Source organism: Sminthopsis crassicaudata, chromosome 1 (assembly GCF_048593235.1).
Source record: "Sminthopsis crassicaudata isolate SCR6 chromosome 1, ASM4859323v1, whole genome shotgun sequence".
Lineage (NCBI taxonomy): Eukaryota > Metazoa > Chordata > Mammalia > Dasyuromorphia > Dasyuridae > Sminthopsis > Sminthopsis crassicaudata.
Genome location: NC_133617.1, coordinates 193,474,822 through 193,489,466, shown reverse-complemented (window position 1 = coordinate 193,489,466; position 14,645 = coordinate 193,474,822).

Below are 14,645 nucleotides of genomic sequence, written 5' to 3'. Positions count from 1 at the left end.
AAAAGGTTTGGCAACTGCCAATGCTGAAAAATTACCCATGCATATATCTGGTAAATAAAAACTATTAATAAAAAAAAAAAAAAAAACATAAAATAGTTGGATGTCTAACCACCAAACCATTCCCAAGAACTATATGAACACAATTACAAAACACTTCATACACAAATTGGAAAAAACATCAATTGCTCATGGATAGGATGAGCTAATAAAATAAAAATGACAGTTCTGCTTATATCATTCTATTGTTCAGTGCTATACCAACCAAACTGTCAAAAATTTATTTTATAGAACTAGAAAAAAATAGCAAAATTCATCTGGAAGAACAAAAGGTCAAGGTAATCAAGAAAATTAACGGGAAAAAATACAAACTATATTATAAAGTAACAGTTATTAAAACCATTTGGTACTGGTTAAAATAAAGTAGTTAATGGAATTGATTAGATGCACAACACAATAACCAAAGTCTATAGTAATTTAATATTTGATAAACTCCCAGACTCTAGCTTCTAGAAGAATTAACTATTTGTCCAAAATTGCTTGGAAAACTGGAAAAAACTCAGTATGCAGCTACATATCTCATTCCAAAACAAAGTAAAGTCAAAAAGGGTATATATTTTGGATATAAAATATCCACAACAAATTAGGAGAGGAAGGAATAATTTACATATCAGAGAAGGGAATAATTTATGACCAAAGAAGAACTAGAGAACAGCATAAAAGGCAAAATGGACAGCTTAGATTACATTAAATTAAAAATGGTTTTGCACAATTAAGACAACTCTGAGACACCACTACACACCTGTCAGATTGGCTAAGATGACAGGAACAAATAATGATGAATGTTGGAGGGGATGTGGGAAAATTAGGACACTAATACATTGTTGGTGGAGTTGTGAAAGAATCTGGCCATTTTGGAGAGCAATCTGGAACTATGCCCAAAAAGTTACCAGGCTGTTCATACCCTTTGATCCAGCAGTGCTACTACTGGGCTTATATCCCAAAGAAATACTAAAGAGGGGAAAGGGACCTGTGTGTGCCAAAATGTTTGTAGCAGCTCTTTTCATAGTGGCTAGAAACTGGAAAATGAATGGATTGTCCATCAATTGGAGAATGGTTGGGTAAATTATGGTATATGAAGGCTATTGAATATTATTGCTCTATAAGAAATGAGTAGCAGGATGAATTCAGAAAGGCTTGGAGAGACTTACATGAACTGATGATGAGTGAAATGAGCAGAACCAGGAGATCACTATACACTTCAACAACAATACTGTATGAAGATATATTCTGATGGAAGTGGATATCTTCAACATAAAGAAGATCCAACTCACTTCAGCTGATCAATGATGGACAGAAATAACTACACCCAGAGAAGGAACACTGGGAATTGAATGTAAAATATTAGCACTACTGTCTATCTACCCAGGTTACTTATACCTTCAGAATCCAATACTTAACGTGCAACAAGAAAATTGGATTTACACACATATATTATATCTATGTTATACTGTGACACATGTAAAATGTATGAGATTGCCTGTCATCTAGGGGAGGGAGTAGAGGGAGTGAGGGGAAAATCTGGAAAGATGAATACAAGGTATAATGTTATAAAAAAATTGCTCATGCATATATACTGTCAAAAAAAGATGTATAATTATAAAATTAATAAAATAAAAAAATGGTTTTGCACAAACAAAACCAACAGAAACAAGACAAAAAGGGAACTGCAAAGCTGGGGGGAAAATCTTTACAGCTGGTGTTTCTGATAAACCTCTCATTTCAAAAATATATAAAGAACTATGTCAAATTTGTGAGAATACAAATTGTTCTACCCAGTTGATAAATGGTGAAAGTATATGAAGAAACAATTTTCTGATGACAAAAAATTAAATCCATCTATACTCACATGATGAAATTCTCTAAATTAGAGAAATGCAAATTAAAACAACTTTGAGGTAACATCTTACATCTCTCAGAATGACTAAGATGACAGGAAAAATTCATGACAAATATTGGAAGGGATGTGGGACATTAATTGTTAGAATTCTTACAAAGTGCTAAGTCACTGGAATGAATAGAGATAATAATTATCTAATTCAGTATGGTTAATCTGATCCTACAAGGAGATGTTATGGGCCAGAACTTGAAACAAGGTACTGTGTGTAACTGAGGAGACAATGGTTAAAGCTAATTTAGAATTGATTTAATCCTACAACAAATAATGATTTCCTAGTGATGAAATGATTGGTGTGCAGCGTATAAGCAAGAAGCTCTTAGGGCCAAAGAGAACTTTGGGAGGAAGCTCTCAGGACTTTGGGAGAACAGCAAGAGGACTTCAGAGGGACTTCAGGAGATTCAGAGTCAAGCTTTATTCCAATTTCCATCTTTGTGCTGGCTGCAGACATTGGGAAGACGAGAGGCTGAAGCTGGCTGGAGACATTTGGACAAGAGCTCTTGGGAACCAAGGAGAGAGACAGTCCTCCAAGAAAGCTAAGCGGGCCCCAAGAAAAGATTCAGGGACTTTGAAGGACACAATAAAGGATCTGGACTTTAACTCCTGGCTGCATTTAGGTGATTATTGGAATTTAAGTGAAACTAAGGTTGCCTCCAGAAGCTCCCCAAGAAATCTGCTCCCAGAGAAAGATTATATTTTTAGAGAAGAGAACACTATAATTAATGCATTGTTTTGGAGTGGTGAAATGATCTGACCTTTCTGGAGAGCAATCTGGAACTATGCCTAAAGAGCTATAAAACTACCCTTTAACCCAACAATCCCATTACTGGGTTTGTATCCCAAGGAAATCATAAAGGAGGGGATAAGACCCACATGTGCAAAAATGTTTGTAGCAGCTGTTTTTGTGAATTCTAATGAGTACATGCCCATCTACTGGTGAATGGCTGAACAAGTTTTGGTACATGGGAAAATTATTGTTCTATAAAAAATGATGAACAAGCTGATTTTAGAAAGATTTTACTTTAGAAAGATTGACCAAACCAGGAATACATTGTACACAATAATAGCAAGAATCTGCAATAATCAACTATGAAAGACTTGATTCTTTTTAGAGGCTCAGTGATCTAAAGCAATATCAATAGACTTTGGATGGAAAATGCCATCTGTATACAAAAGAAAAGAATTATGGAGATTGAATATAAATCAATACTTACTATGTTTACTCCTTTTTTGTTTTTTTTTCCCCTCTCCCATGATTTTTTCCTTTTCGTTCTGATTTTTTTTCCCTCAACATGATTCATAAAGCAATGTTTATTTAAAAGAAAGAAAAAAAATTAAAGAAAAATAAAATAAAAAAGACGGAAAACAGTCTGGTTATGTGGAGAGGCTTGTAGATGATTAATGGATAGCCCATATGCTTCAATGGAGTCTTTGCAATGATAACAGATTATCACTCTTTGGTAGGTTTCCTGAATTTACAAAGATGTGGACAAGAGCCATTCCACACCTGTGTTGTTGTCATGAATCCATACAGCAGTGAGATCACAGTTTTCAATGTAGTATGTGATCATTTCCAGGTTGTGAAAGGTTGAATAGTCAATCTCCTAAAAAATCTCATCTTCCTTCCTTCCTTCCTTCCTTCCTTCCTTCCTTCCTTCCTTCCTTCCTTCCTTCCTTCCTTCCTTCCTTCCTTCCTTCCTTCCTTCCTTCCTTCCTTCCTCCCTCCCTCCCTTTCTTTCTTTCTTCTTTTCTTTTTTATCTATTGTGCCTATTGATCACCTGTTATCTGTCAATGTGGAAAAATGACAGATGCAAGAGTTAATAGGAAGAGAATAGAATGAATTGGATTTGGAAAATATTTTTTATCATTAAAAGTATTTTTTGTCAGCACTGCTTTTTTATAATCTAAGTAGTTTCTTGATACAAATACCTATGTTTTCAATGCCATTATCTTCCTAATGCCTGCTAAATATATTAGAAAACCACCAAAACTCAAGGAATGAAAGATGCAGACAATACAAAGCTATCTCATGGTTACAAAAAAGCTGCAATACATGTCCAATGATAAATTGCACTCATGAAGTGGCATAAGGTAATAGCTTTGACTGTGCATGATCAGAAAAACATGGTGGGCTGATCATATATTGAAAATGGATAAAAATATATGAAAAATCAGAATACCTCATAGATAGCCAGAAAAAAAGCCAAAGACTAAAATGAAGGCTTCAGTCATGTTTATTGCATCCTCTATGAAGTAGTCAAAGAAGATCCTGGAAAAGAATTGCAGAGAAAGGGGAAGAGATGGATAAGTGCAGTGTGTATCACTGGAAGTAGTGCTTACCTTCAAGAAGATGATAGATCTAATGGATTAGAGGGGAGCCAAGTCTCACAAAGATTTGTAGTGGCAAAAGTCTAGCTCTGCAGAGTCTGATCAATTTAAAAATCCTCTAAATATTGGCCATAGAAAGACTATTTGTTAGTCACCCATTATCTAGGCTCATTACTTGGGAGGTACAATTGTCAAATACAACATTACTTGATGGCTTTCTACTAAGTTGCAGAGTCAGTATGATCTTTTTCAGTAGGGGAAGAAGAGAAGCAATATCTGCACTGAAAAAATCAAGGATCTTTAAGGAAATGATATGCAATAACTTCTCCCCAATTTTATATAAACATACATATATATAAACAAATATATACATATATATACACATATGTATATACACACACATATATAAATACATAAAGAAATACAACATATACACATGTTTACATATGTACACATAGATAAAAAACAGATAGATAGATAGATAGATAGAGATAGATAGATAGATTTAACTAGGTATGTGTAAAACTTTTATGCTTTTTTTCATATAGATTGCTTCTATGTCCTGGTGAGGTCAGATGCATCCAATGCACAACAATTGTTCTATATTAAAATTGTAAAGAAAAATATGCATTTAAAGTAACAACAGCTGAAAAAAATTATTCAGAGGAATTGTACATGGAAGCAATGTCCACGTAGGGCTAGCTTCTGGAGGTACAAGAATTGTAAACAAATGAGTGAGCAAGCTTGAGAGTGGCAGTTTTTGACAGAGTTACACCCTATGAATGGAGTCAATCAAGTGGGGAGTGAAAAATTCATTTTCTGACAGGGGTGTCAGCAGAATCATCAGGAGCTGATGACAACAAATCCATAGCTGGGTAAAAAAAAAAAAAAAGAAAAAACTGACAGGGTGGAAAACAAGATGCTCTGGTGCTGATCCTTCCCTTTCAGCTGTCCATAACATGATTTCACAGCAATTATTACCCCAGCTGGTTCTGTGGACTGGGGACCTTAGAACTTTATCATGATATTGGGTACACAAGGTGCCAAACAAAAGTGATAGATATTGGGGTTTGTTGTCCTCTCCGCCTTTTCCCCTGCCCTAGCAGATTCTTATTTCTATTGTTCTTTGGAGTTCAGTAAAAAAGAACAAAGAGATCAGGATTTTGTATTGTTGTTAATCTGTTTCAACCATGTCTGCCTCTTTGTGACCCCATTTGGAATTCTCATTCAAAGATGCGCCAGAGTTGACATTAAGATGAGGAAACTGAGGCAAATAGGATTAAATGGCTTGCTCAGGATCATATAGCGAGTAATTGTTTGAGACTGGATATGAACTCACATCTTTCTCCCTTCAGGCCTAATGCTCTATTGACTACATCTCTTCTCTAGACTCTTGGGAAAAATACAAAACTGTAAACTAAGGAACCCCCACTTATAAAGGTGTGCTTATGCTAAAGGGTAAATTTTGCATGTGCCTGTATGTGTGAATCAATGGATGCCTTGACCTGCCTTTACATATAGGTACAGTGTTTCCTCTTTAGACTGCTGTGTTTTGATTGGCTTATATTACAGTGCATAATCAAGGCAAAGCTAAGTTTTCAGCGAGGAATATAAAGGGGATGAAGATGTTTTAACGTTGCAACTTTTTGTTGTTTGTTGTTCACATGTTAAGTGCACTCTATGGACCAGAGTGACGAGGGTCCCATTTCCAACACAGCATGGAGTGGGTGATCTCCTCAACTGTAAAATGAAGCCATAAGAGCACAGCATGAAAATGTATTAGCAACAGTTAGATAAGGGAGACCTCAGCAAGGCGTACACACTTGCAATTGGTAAAATAATGCCTGTACAAATTGTTTTTGGTACATTAAGTACCTTTCACAGCCAAAATTAAAAAAAAAAAAAAAAGACATCTCCCCAAAATAAATAAATAAACACAGAGACACAGAAGAACACATATGAAAGACAGAGCTGGTTCTTCAGTAGTGAAGTAATTTCATGCAGAAATTTTTTATTGAAATTGTTTCTCGAGTTGACAGATTTAGTGTACAATGATAAATGACAAAGTGCCAGGCAGCCTGTGAGCCTGTGCTGAGGGAAATCTCACAAAAACGCCCCAATAATAATAATAAATATGCGTTTCTCCAAACAGAAGGTATTTTAAGCTAGTAAACACAGTGGTCTAGCAAAGTAGTATTAAACAGCAGTGAGGTGAAGCTGAGACAAGATTTATATATTTGTACTAATCTAGGAGCTCCTTACTGCCTATGACATGCTGACAAGGAAACAAGGCTTATGAAAAATGATCTGACACTATGCAGCTAAATCTATGAATTTCAAAGGATGAAGCAGCCTGTGGATTACCAGCCATGAATGCTTGAGCTGTTTCCATGATTGTTATGGGTTGGGGGGAAGGAAACTGAATATGATAAAGAACAGTAGATCCATTAATGTCACAAGGAAAGCTAGGTACCTGTAATAGTACCCTTCCCTGTTGGGACAGTGTTATTTTTGAAAGTACATGGTTCAGAATGGAAGATTAATTATAGCTCCAAGAGCCCAAATCCTTCCTATAAAGGGAAGTAACTAATAAATGCCCAAGATAAAAAGGTTCACCTGACTCAAATATAACTGGGAATCTGGCTTATGAAGCTCAATCTTGCTTGCCCTAGGTTCTGCTACTGAATCACCATTACTAATATAGCAATAAGAAAAAAATTCTAGCTGTTAATTAGACTTTCAAGTGAAATGTGTAAGAACATGATCCAATTGTTCCAAGAATATGATACAGCCCTTACATGAATATTACTCTATAAAAAAGATAGGGAACACTCTATCTACACATTGACAGAAAGACTCTCAGACCTATTTGCTCCATCTGAGATAGCTGGGTCAAAATGAGTCCTTTTTACACTGCACAATAATGGAAGAGCCTCTGATGATCCTGTGACTTCTATTCAAAAGTTTACTTGAAAGTTAGATTAAATGGCTTTCAATACTTTTCAAGTACTTCCTGAACCTGATACCATGCAGAAGTGAAACACATACTAGTCAGAAAAGAGACCTGGGTTGCAATCCTGGAGCAGCCAAACAGTGTGAACTTGGACAAGTGCTTTATCTCTCTGAATATCACTTCCCATATCTAAAAAATTTCTCTCTCTCTCTCTCTCTCTCTCTCTCTCTCTCTCTTTCTCTCTCTCTCTCTCTCTCTCTCTCTCTCTCTCTCTCTCTCTCTCTCTCTCTCTCTCTCTCTCTCTCTCTCTCTCTCTCTCTCTCTCTTTCTCCATGCTTTTCCCTTGTCCTTTTTCTTTCCTTTCTTCCTCCTCTGTACCAGTTATAGAAATGTTAAAATGCAATTATTTCTCATTTTTCAGCCTTCCATGAACCTCTAATAGGATTTTCCTGTTACAATTTATGATCACTATATTCTATACATGAACTTCTTGGAATATTAAAATGGAATTATCTTAAACAGAAATGTCTTCCTTAATTTCAAATGAAACTTTGAATAAATGCTCAAGCAAGCAATTAAAAATTATTTACAAAATCCTATTTATATATAAGGCATGTATGTAAAGCAATGGAGATACAAAGCCAAAAGAGAAATAATCTTGATCTTCTGGAGAGAATTTTTGTTTAAAGATACATAGGAAAAAAACAAAACTCTGTCTTCATTCTATTGTAATGGCCCTTTTTTATTTTCTTTGCAAATATCTTTTACTAATATTTCTTCTGTTCTCCTAGCTATTTGCAGTAAAGAAAAGAAAAAGAAAAAAAAAACAGTGTGGGGGAAGAGAAATGTTATTTAATCTTTGCTACAAAAAAAGAAAAAAACCTGTAAAATTAGCCTATTCAAAGAGAATCTTACATAGTACCTGACATTTTACTGTTATTAGTTTTAACCATAATTAGTAGTTTTCTGATCCATCATTGAAAGGAATCTGAAAACAATAGGTCGGAAGTGTGAAGTCCTCTGCAAAAGTGATACAACTTTCAGAGATTTAATGGAAGATTTTGTTGATTTTTTCAATGTTATAATCCCATCTGTTATTCCAATTCTAGTTTATATGTAACAGCATATCCATGAGAAAACTTACTTATTAAGACATTTACATGGCACATATTATTTTTCTTTCAACCTTCATAAAAATAATCTTTAAAACTATGTCCATTCAAGTTCATTGCATATCTCATTTGTGAAATATATTGAGAAATCATCCAGCTGAACCAATTAAGTTAGAATAACAAAGAATACTTCATATTTATAAAAACAAAAAAAAGCATGATTTTTATTTTACCTAACATGTTATAAGGGGAAGATTACTTAATTTAGAAGCCAAAGACATGGATTTGAGATCTGTTTCTGAAATTTAATTGGTTTATAACATCTGATAGGCCTCCTTACTGAAATGGAGATAAAAATATCTGAGCTATCTACCTACAACATTGGCCATCAAAATGGAGATGATTTATGCAAAATATTTAATAAACCATAATGTACCTTATAAACAAAAGGTATTGTTATTTAAATTAAGTTATAGTCTTACAATAATTTAACCTACATATAAATAATTTATGAGTGTGAATTTGCTCTCATAAGATTTTTTTTTCTACTAATTTATTTATTTTGAATATGCATTGCTTTATGGATCATTTTGGGAGAGAAAAATCAGAGGAAAAGGGAAAAACCATGGTAGAGATAAAAAAACAAAAACAAAAAAAAAAACAAAAGAAGTGAACATTGCACATGTTGATTTACATTAGTCTTAGTTCTTTTTCTAGATGTAGATGACATTTTCTGCTCAAAGAGATCGCTTTGAATCACTGAGCCCCTGAGAAGAACCAAGTCTTTCATAAATAATTATCACATATTCTTGCTATTATTATGTGCAATGTATTCCTGGTTTTGCTTGTTGTGTTCAGCATCAGTTCATATAAATCTTTCCAGGCCTTTCTAAAATCAGCTTGTTCATCATTTTCATCATTCCATTGTCTTCATTTATTAAATTTCTTCAGCCACTTCCCAACTGATGAGCATATATTTATTTTCTAATTCTTTGCTACAACAAAAAGGGCTGCTACAAACATTTGTACACAGATGGATCCTTTTCCCTTTTTTATGATTTTCTTGGGATACAGAAGCAGTAATGGTACTGCTGAGTCAAAGGATATGCACAGTTTTATGTCTCTTTGGATATAGTTCCAGATTAATCTCCAGAATGGCTAGATCATTTCACAACTCCAGCAACAATGTATTAGTGTCCTAGTTTTTCCACATCCCCTCCAATATTTTTCCATTATCTTTTCCCTGTAGCCAGCCTGAGAGGTGTAAGATAGTATGTCAGTATTGTATTAATTTGCATTTCTCTAATCAATAGAGATTTAGATTTTTTTTTCAAATAACTGTAGATGGCTTTAATTTCATCATCTGAAAATTGTTCATATCCTTTAACTATTTATCAATTGGGGAATGACTTATGTTCTTATAAATTTGACAGTTCTCTATGTATTTTAAGAAAGAGATCTTTATTAGAAATACTAGCTGTAAAAATTTTTTCTTGAGCTTTATACTACACATTTAATCTCATTTCTCTCTTTAATCTCATTTAATTTTGTTTATGCAAAAACTTTAAAAAATTATTGTAATTAAAGTTTTCCATGTTGCTTTTCATGATGTTCTCTAGTTCTTTCATCAAAAATTCCTCCTTTATCTAAAGATCTGATAAGCAAATTATCTCTTGTTTTCTGATTTGTTTGTGATATCATCCTTTATGCCCAATTCATGTAACCATTTGACCTTATTTTGGTATGAGGGTGTGAGATGTAGGTCTATGCTGAGTTTCTGACTTTACTTTCCAGTTTTCCCAAAATTTTTTGTCAAATAGTGAGTTCTTATTCCAGAATCTTGAGTTTGGAGGTTTATCAAATACTGGATTGCTCTAGTCCTTGATTATTGTGTCATATGTATATAATCTATTTCACTGATTCTCCCCTCTATTTCTTAGGCAGTGCCAAATAGTTTTGATGACTGCTGTTTTATAATATTGTTTTAGATTTGGTACTGCTAAGCCACCATCCTTTGTATTTTTTTCATTAATTCCCTTGATAATCTTGACCTTTTGTTCTTCCAGATGAATTTTGTTATTATTTCTTCTAGTTCTATAAAATACTTTTTGATAGTTTGATTATTATGACACTGAACAAATAGACCAATTTCTGCAGACTCTCATAAGATGTTACTGCCTAGGATACTTTAATTGAAATATAATATCTAGTCTGAGGAACATGTTCATTGTTCTTTGTTGTTTGTCCAAGCTGTCTGAAGCATTGTCTCCATTCTAAGAATCAATCATAGAAGTTCCTCGACTATTTAGAGGACCGGCAATTACACCACATGAAGAACAGATGAACCTGATTCTGCTCATCTTGAGCATCAAAGTAGGAAAGGTGTGGCATCTTATTTTTAAAGGATCATCTATATGAAAGAAGGATCAATTTTTTTGGGGGGCGGGGGTGTTGTTTAAAGGATAAGGCTCAAAATAATGAGAAGTTATAGGAGATCAGATTTTGGTCAGTAATAAGGCATTCAACCATTACATCTTTTTGCTTATGGATTATGGAGGTCTTTAAGAATGTGTTGGATGATTATTTTGCAGAAATTGGGTAGGGAGTGATAAAACACAGCAGCATAAAGAACATTGAATTCTATGATAGTGCCTAAAAAGCAATACATTTGGTTTAAAACTACTGTGAAAAAACGCATATCATGGTATTTTTTCAATTGTGGTTTTTCTTTGTGTGTGTGTATATGATGATGATGATGTCAGTATTCTATTTATTATGCTATCTACCAGTATTTGTGAGCTTCACCATTCAATTTAATTCACTTGAACAAGCACTTAAGGTACTGTATGCAGAAGACTAAATTAATTACTGGGAATTTGAAGACTAAACTACCACTTCATTATGACTTCATGTTCACAACTTTAATATAAATATTCCACTGGAGAAATATTTTTACTATGTGCCTCTTAGTTGTGCATAGTACTTGCTTTTATTATGTTTTAACTGAATTTAATGTTTAGAGAATGGAGGAAAAGGGGGAAGATTTTACACTTGGAAAGAATAGTTAGATCTTTCAATTAAAAATCACTAGTGTTTTTGATATTAGAGGGGAGGAAATAATAGATCTTTATGGAAATATTTTTACATGTAGAAGAGGAAATATAAAATAATTCATATTAGACAGCCTCAAAAGTTAACTTTATAATTAATGTACCTAAAATATGTCACCATAGTCTATCTTATTTACCTTTTTAGAACCATTGCTGATTCATTCCAATTGTCTTATCTGCTCAGCTACTATGTCCAAAGTAACTGTATCACGATGAGCACATACAGTTGTTTTAACAGCCATTTAACAACAACTAAACACCTATTGGGCTCAATTAATTTGCTAAGACCTAAATTTCTGAATCAGTGACTTATTCGAATATAGGAAAACTCCTGTGGCCAAGGCATCTAGAATCTATATGACTTCCTTAGAATTATACAGATTCTGGTGTCAGATTTAGAATTTAAATCTATCATCTTCTTTATTCCAGGTTCGGTATATCTACTATATCATGCTGGACATTATCATTCCAGTGACCCAACTGCACTTAACAAGCCCCTTAAAAGATTTGCAATTGGCTATTATAACTGCCCCCTAATGAACACAGTCATATAATAAAAAATATATGGTATATGTCCTGTCTCCTTACAGGAAAAAATACTTAAATAACTATCAAAAGCATTATATTTTTCCAGTTATATATATAAAAATAATTTTCAACATTTATTTCTCTAAGATACTGAATTCTAATTTCTTTTTCTCCCTCTTTTCTTTCTCTCTCCTCTCCCCAGTACAGTAAGCAAATTGGTATAGGTTATACATGTATAATCAGAAAAAAAAAATACTCTTGGATAGAACAATCAACAGCAGCTTTCCCCACAAATTCTTGAAGGCTGTTTCTGTGGTCCAGAGCCCACTCTCCAACTACTTATCTTATTCTTATAGGGCAAAATTCCCAAATAACCCTTATACTCTCATCATGATAATGGTGGGACTAATTGATAATTAGTTTTTGAGAAATGCTTTTCCTTTTCTTTAATTTATAATTTGAAAGATCTGCCATATTATATACACACTGATCAATGAGAAGAAGTGTAATTTCTTTTTCTTCCCTTAACAGATGTCATTCCAACATTGTATAATGGACAATGTATTGGGCTTTAAATAAAAAAGTACAAGATTTAAATCCTAACTCTGAAACATATACAGGAGGAGCAGATTGGAGTACCACACAGGTCTCAAACTCAAACTCCACAAGGACATATACTAAACTAGGACCTACAAGCTCAATATTCCACAGAGTATACTCCAGTCCAAGTCTCACTAAGTTCACGTCTTTTTTTTGTCTGAAAAAATCACTTAACCTTTCTGAACCGTGGTTTTGTTAGCTATAAAATGCCTATGATATCTAATACCTATTATATCCACCTCACAGTTTGAAGTAAGACACAAATCAGGCAACTGATATACTTTGGAAACTTAAATTATTTTACAAATGACAACTATTGTTCTTCTCTTGTTTTCATATTTATATTTAATGCATGTATATATGTATGTATGCCTGCATGTAAGTATATATATATATATATATATGTAGGCAAGCCAAGTGACTCAGTGGATAGATAGCTGGACATGGAATTAGAACAAATTGAGTTCGAATGTGTCCTCAGACACTTACTAAGTGTGTAACCCTGGACAAGTCACTTAACCTGTTTCCCAAATCCACTAGAGAAGGAAATGTCAAATCATTTGCCAATAAAATGCCCAAAGGAGTCATGAAGTCAGATAAAACTGAATGACTGAACAACAGAGAGAGACAGAGAGAAAGAAAGAAAGATAAAGACAGAGAAAGACAAACTGAGTGAGACAAAGAGACAGAGACAGAGAGAATACATATGAATATGCACATTTGTGACAAGGGTAAAAGAATAAAGAACAAAAAAGGGGGAAGATAAAACATTCAAAAATGTTAGACAATGACCATAGGGTCAAGAAGGAATATTGGAATCCTTGCTTTGTAGTTCTTGGGAAGTCAATTATCCTCTCAGAGTGTTCAGGCAATTCTCTAAGAACAGAGCCTTACCTGCATTTCTGGTCATTCCACATTTGGAGCTTCCTACATTGATGAGATTACACATACATATATGCAGGTATGCATGTGTGTGTATGTGTGTTTAGAATCAATTATAACTGAAAAAGTTCACTTTTCATATAATCAGTTTACACAGCATTTGAATTTTTCCATCTTAGGAACTACTCAAAGATTTATATGTTGTATATATATATATATAATTTGTATACATAGCCATTCAATCATACAGACTCCATTTTACCTACATCCTTTGTTCTTGGCCTCTTCTTCATGTATTTCTATAAGTTTACTTTATTACACAGTGATATTAAAACAGTTCAATTTGCTACGACTTTCATGAAAACATAAAAAATTCTGTGTATCTAGGGGAAAAACCTATGAGAAAGCTCGTTTGTCTAGCTTACATAACCTAAGATATGTGAAGACAAATTACTGTAGTGTGCTTTCTAGAATCCCCCAAATTGGGGTGCCAAAATGTACTATGCTTTCTAGAGCCCTCAAGCTGAGGTGCCAAAATATATCATCCACACTAGCTCTCTGGAGGATCTCAGGACCAGCCCGAATCCTTAGTATTAGTGGAGGAGTGATGAAGGCAGGAGACCCACAAGGATGGCCAAAGATGGAATCCTTTTATTTCAAGTCCTCTCAGCCCCTAAATATCTTAGTATGATTACATCACTAAAGCACACTGAGCATGGGCTAACTATAGAACCATTACATCACCACAAAACCACAGCACACTGTGCAAGTGATAACTATAGTAGCATTACATTACCACAGCACACTGTGCATGTGTAATCTATAAGCATCCTGCTGTAAATATCCCTTACTTCAAACAGAACACAGATGGTCACATCCTCCTTGACTTCTTAGGAAGGGTGATAGCACCAAAGGGAAATGGGGAGCCAAACAAGAGATTGTCAGCAGGTTCCTGTAATGTTCTCTGTTGAGGTTTTCTTAGGGTCTCTGGGAGCATCTTTCATTTTAGTTCAGTAATCACCACATGAATGCAGCCAGGTGTTAAAGTCCAAATCCTTTACTGTCTCCTTCAAAGTCTGGTCTCCTTCACTTGGGGCTCAGCTAGTTTTTCTGGAGGCCAATCTCTCTCCTTGGTTCCGAGAGCTTGAGCTTCCACCTGCCTTTTCTGGCTTTGAAT